Source organism: Nelumbo nucifera, chromosome 4 (assembly GCF_055504915.1).
Source record: "Nelumbo nucifera cultivar China Antique chromosome 4, China Antique-T2T, whole genome shotgun sequence".
Lineage (NCBI taxonomy): Eukaryota > Viridiplantae > Streptophyta > Magnoliopsida > Proteales > Nelumbonaceae > Nelumbo > Nelumbo nucifera.
The window spans coordinates 86,218,957-86,225,499 of record NC_142652.1 but is presented as its reverse complement, the minus strand read 5'-3'; the positions used below and the strand labels follow the sequence as shown (position 1 = coordinate 86,225,499).

Below are 6,543 nucleotides of genomic sequence, written 5' to 3'. Positions count from 1 at the left end.
ACCAACTAGTGGGTTGATGTTGAGATGTTGATCCGTATGCCTTCTCCAAACCATATTTTACCTACTCTAAAAAATTTGAAGGGCTTTGATGGTTAAGTTCCTCTTGTGAAGGCAAGGCATGAATAATGCCAAATGCCACTACTCTGCAGTAGTTCATGCACCATATACCACCTTATGCTAGTGTGGGTAGTTCATGCACCATATAACTAAAACATCTTGCAGAAACATCTTGGTACAGTGTTTGCAGCAACATGGTTAAAATAGGGATATGCAGGTCTACTCGTATACACTTTATTATCTCCCAGGGCCAGGGGGACTTCTAGACATCCTGATCATTAGATTCGTCAAGCCAGACAAACCTGTCCAATTTCTATCATGTACAAGTATCTCTTCCAAAACCATTTCTGTTGCTTCCTACCAATAATCATTACAAGAACAAATTCCATCTCTGAAATGGTGGAACCTGATTCGATCACGAATCACTATTTCCCGGTTGCAGATCTTTGATATAAATTTGGTTGCAGTATGACAGTCAGTACAAATCTGAAGGTTCTTTACAATCCGGAAAGTACATCCAGGAACAGTGCTAATAAGGCCAAACCCAATTGCCAACTTCTCACTGTGATGCTCCAGTGCCTGCTCTTTCTCTTCTTCTTCTATATCATATAACACCACAGAAGTCTCTGCTGAATATCCATCCTCATACATCTTCCTACCCAGCTCCTCCAACTTCTCACAGATCGCTGTATATCTAGGATGAGACTTGTCACCAGAGATAAATTCATGGATCATGTTATCAACCTCAATGGAACTGCAACCAGGTACCTTTTCAATCCCTCTATCCTTCATGATCTTTCTTACTTTCTCAACATCCTTCCATCTCCCAACTGAAGCATATAAGTTAGACAGAAGCACATAGTCCCCACTGCTGCAACTTTCCATTTCTAGAAGAACCCTTTCACCCAATTTGACATCCTTGTGAAGTATACAACCACCCAGAAGAGATCTCCAAACAACCACGTCAGGTGTGATTGGCATAGTTCTTATAACCTCTTCTGCCTCCAATAGCAGCCCACCCCGTCCAAGAAGATCCACCAAACAAGCATAGTGCTCCAGTACTGGGGTAACCCCATACTCTTTTAAGGTGCAATAGAAATGCCTCCTGCCTTCCTCCACAAACCCTCCATGGCTGCAAGCCAAGAGGACTCCAACAAAGGTGACTTCATCTGGTCTACAAAGACCATCAGTCCTCATGTAGTCAAACATCTGCAAGGCTAGTTCAGCATGGCCATTCATGGCCAACCCATTGATCAAAGCATTCCAAGTACAAGAGTTCTTCTCGCCTAAACGCCAAAATACCTCAACACCCAATTCCACAACTCCACACTTGCAGTACATGTCAATCAGCGCAGAGCCCAAAAACGGGTCCAACCGAAACCGATTCTTGTTAATGAAAACATGGATCCACTTTCCAGCCTCCAAAGCTCCGAGACTCGCACAAGCCGATAGTGCAGTAGATATGGAAATTGAATTGGGTTTCAAGTTCTCAGTCAACAGACGACGGAACAATTGCAAGGCCTCAACTGGGTCCTGATTTTTCACATAACCAGAGATTATGGCATTCCAAGAAACCAAATCTCTCTCAGGCATCTCTTCAAAGACGTGTCTAGCGGCAAATATATCACCATTCCTGGACAATCCAACCACCAAGGCAGTCCAAGTAATGACATTCTGAGCAGGAGCCTGTTGAAAAAGCTGAAACGCTAAATCCATATTCCCCAATTCAGCATATCCATGAATCAACGAATTGAACGAAACAACGTCCCTACAAGGCATTTCGTCGAATAACTTTTGTGCATCAGCTATCCGACCACACTCTACGTAGCAATGAAGGCTTGCGTTCATAATATTACTGTAAGAACCAAATCCAAGCTTTAAAGCCATTAAATGGATTTGGGCAGTGTGGATAATTGACTTTGACCTGGAAGTGGCTTTAAGAAGGAACTGGAAGGTGAACTTGTTCCAGGCAAGATGGCCCATTTGGGTCGCGAAGAAAGCGATTGCATCGGTTGGTGCGGGCGAGTTTGCATACCCCAAGAGCACAGAATTGTACGAGTAGAGAGAACAATGTGGCAATAAATTTTGGAGGAGGAGTTGAGCGTGGATTTGTTTGAGCTGTTTGGTAGTGGTGGAGGGAGACTGCAAGAGATCAACGAGTTTGCGTCTCTGGCTCCGCAGTGAAATTGACATGTGTTTGGGTTGAAATGAAGAAGATGCATTACTTCGCATCTTCTTGTCTTCTCTCGCCCTCGCCCAACCCGAGTTCTTGTATGGGTTGGGTTGGGCTGGGCTTGACTTTTGTATGGGTTCGAATTCGATTCTATCAGCATGACAGCAAGTCAGCAACGGCATGGGTTTTTTTTATTGGATTTGAATATTATAGTTTTATTAATCCATTACAAAAATAATATTTTCTATTTTTATTAAGAAATTAATCTGATAATGACCAAAATACTTGCCACGGCTTCACGTCCATACCACCAAAATATTTTATATTTTGAGTTCGGATCTCCTTGTGCAAACAACAGAAAACTGTCCCTGCATCCATATCTACAGCACATCATAGGCGCCTATTGGGAATATCTCATTTATTATTCACGGGGAGATGTTACAAATACATGGATAAACGGTTGTACACATTTTCTACCTTGTTAGGGTTGTAGTAAGAGAGAGTGGATCCCCCCACCCCATATGCTCTATTTATGCTAGTATGGAGCATATATGGCATGGCAGCGGTTGAAATCAGATATTGAATAGTATAAATAAATTAAGGGAAAATTCTTAAATAGTATCATGTACTTTTAGGGGTTGTGTTAAGTCAGTCTCTGAACTTTAAAACGTGTTATTGTAGTATTTAAACTTCTAAAAATTGTCTAATAGGTTTTTACCATTAACCGATTGTCAATCAACACCGCCACACGATTTTAGGTGCGAATTAAATAATTTCAAAATGATAAAAGTATCCTTTATGATATTTTTCTAACCATTTTACCCTTTTCATTTGAGCGTCAAAAGAAAGGAAAAAAAAGGTTCTTTCTCTTCAAACTGGGTTGAATGAACGACAAGGAAGGCTCCCCTATTCAACAATCAACTACAACCGGCTATTGACAAAGAAGGTGGTAAGTTTATGTTGATTCCCTTTACGTATTGATGTCTTCTTCTCAATCCACAAGTGCCAGTCATGCTAGGTACCTTAAATACAAGCCAAAGGATTGTAAATGTGGTAAGAGGGTTGTGATTTAAGTTCCAGAAACAGATTATAATCCGAATAGGATATTTTATAGCTGCCCAATTAGTCTTGAAAGCAATTCCTAAATTTTCCCATAAATTAAACTAAAAATGATCAACATACTATCATGCTATATAGTATTAATAAAATGAACTAAAGATACGCTAACATCAAATGGATGTTTTTAACCAAAATGGGAACACATTTTTCATCAAAAATGTATTTTCCACTAACACGATTCAGGCTTGATTAAGTTGTTTCTCAACTTAAAGACAACCATAACTAGGGGTGTCAATTGGATTGGATTTAGTTCAATCCGATCCAGTCCAATGTGAGTGTTACAAATGGACCAGGTCCAATCCAATCCAATGAATATTTTGGACCATTTTAGATCAGTCTAATTCAATGTCTGGACTGTCTAACCTGTTCCAATTCGTTTTAACTTAGATTGGTTTCAACTCAAACCCAGTCCATTGACACCTATATTCTTATCTTACATCAATGGACTAGACATTGGCTTAATCCAACCCAATCCAATATAAATTTATTATGAATGGACTAGGTTCAATCCAATCTAATAAATATTTTGGACTGGATTGGTCCAACCCAATATGTTTTGTTGGTCCGTCCAATCCATTCAAATTGATTTTGGACTCCAGTCCAAAACCGGTCCATTAACACCCTTAACCATAAGCTCTAGGCAACAGTAACAGTTATAGAGGCATGTTTATATGGACTAATTTAGGGGTGATCATTCTCATCTCGACCTAGAAATTTCAGGCTTTTGAAAGAAAAGGTAGGAAAACTCTGTCATTTCCCTACCTTTTCTTTTAAACCAAACACAACCTGAAATATAACATGGGTCAATACAGTATCGTGTCATGCCGAGCACAGCCTGCATCCCCGAGCTGAGCTGGGCTATGGGGCTTAAAGTCTACAGGTAGGGGTGCAAATGGATTGGATCATGCTTCGATCCTATTTGGTCAAAATCGGATCAACCCCTTATCCGATCTAAGATATATTATATATTTATAAATATAAGCATATATGCTATTTATTTATTTATAAAATACATGTATTTTTTGTTTTTACTTTATTTAAATTAGTACACTATTTTTTTAATAATTTATTATTTTTTAAAGAAAACAAGTCGGATTGGATCAGATCTGAAGATCCAACTTACCGATAGGATTCAAATTCAAATCGAGTCCTATCAGATCTGATCGGGTATTCGGATCAAATCGAATTCGAATATGCCCTGATTCAAATCCGATTCTATCCGTTTGCATCCCTATCTACAAGCTAACACATCTCATGTTGCAATTCAAGTCATTTGTAAATTTTCTTTTCTAATTCCATTCTAAATTTTTATTTTTCAATTTTATTACATTATTTCATTCCAATTTCATTACACCTATATTTGGAATGCCTTACAACTAATACATTTAAGGGGAATAGGCAATTCAGCTCTTCATTTGTTACTAATATTCTTATATCATCTAGTGGTTAAGGATTTTTATTTATCATCATATTTTCTAAAATATACATATACATGTATGTATGTATATATATGACTGTATGCACGAATGTATGTATATATCTTGTAAGAAGCAACTTGGGTTTTAATAGTTAAGAGCAAGAAAACACTGTCATGTTTGAACTTCAATAAGAGTGGTTATAGGCAAGGTTCCAAAATATCAACATTGTGGAGAGTATCAAAAAGACAATTTTAAAATATGAATTCTTGGTGAATATTAAATGCATGGAGACAACGGAATGATCAACCCATATAAATCCACAAATACATTAATAACGCAAAATTTAAAGTTCAAATGTCCATAAATAAGGACACCCCGGCTGGCAATGAAACTAAGACATCGCACCCATGCTTTCCACCCTCTATCTATCCCAATACTCTTATAATATATGTATTCCATGCATACATACATATATGTATGTATGTATGTATATATGTATGTATGTATTGCATTTCATATCAAGATGTCAATACAAGCATTTTTGACAAAAAACATGTTTAGTAGTATTTGTGCGATTAGGCATTGAACAAGTGTTTTGAGCAGTATCGTGTTTGGTATTTGCATTGTTACCTAAAAACTTTTAAGTGAAATGTTTATTCAATTCATAACACCCTAGCTCCTATGACGACTCTCATCCAATGCTCAAAATTAAAAATAAATGTCTTTTAGATAATTGGCTTGTTATTACGCATAGATTAATAGATGCAAGTTTAATGGTTCTAGAAGCATAAAACCAAGAAAATAATCTTTGTTTATACTAGGCCTGTCAACGATACCCGTAAACCTGCGACTCAATTCGATATCTGATCCGATAATCTCATATTTGGATGAGGTAAATGTCATATCGGATCGGATTCGGATGGCAGAAGTAGAATCCGACTAAAAATTGGATTGAACTCGGATTCACCCCATTTGACCCGATAAATTTATAAACATAAATCTATTTTGTATTATATGCTTTTTTACATTAATGGAATATATAAAACTTCTTAGGGGTAAATGAGGAAATATGTTCCTCAAGCCCTTAGTCGGTCAGCCCTAAAATCCTAAACCCTCATTTGACACTTCAACAATCGACATTTTCTTCTCACTTCTCCTCTTTTACTGTTGCCTATCTCACCTTGCCATTTGCTAGGTTGCTACCGTTCTCTCCTCTCTCAACTCTCACTCTCTACAACAACTAAGTCGTCGTTGCCGTTCTTTTCTCACCTACGTTTTCTTTTTGACCATAGAGTTCTCATGTACTGTTTTCTTCTTGACCATAAGTTTTCATTTATTCTATATAAATTATAGATTATTTCAAAATTTGTGAAATAAAAATTTAAATTTTACAGATTACAATATTGTTTCAAAATGTTTGAGTAAAAATTATTGATTATAGATTTTGTTTTAATGATATTACATTCAGCAATTGTGACCATTCAACTGCTGAAATAGATAGCTTCAGTCAGAATCAGATTAAAATCCGAAATTCAAAAAATCCAACCATGTCAAATCAAACTCGGATTTAGATGAATCCGATCCGATGGCATGCCTAGTTTCTAGGCTTCCATGTAGGATGCCAACTAATTAAGAGCTAGGTCATTGTATTGTGATGATGAAGGAGAAATCAATTATGACACTTGCCCCGACACCCCATGGTTACTTTTCCAGTAGAAATGTTCTATAATTGTTTTAACCCAAAATAGTCTCCACCAAAGAGAAATTTGACTTTTA

The 6,543-nt window shown here is 37.2% G+C and overlaps 1 pseudogene; it reads right to left on the bottom strand.

Moving 5' to 3' along the window:
- Positions 1 to 277: 277 nt before the first annotated feature.
- On the bottom strand, positions 278 to 2,338 carry LOC104613509 (pentatricopeptide repeat-containing protein At5g48910 pseudogene; annotated as a pseudogene).
- Positions 2,339 to 6,543: the final 4,205 nt, after the last annotated feature.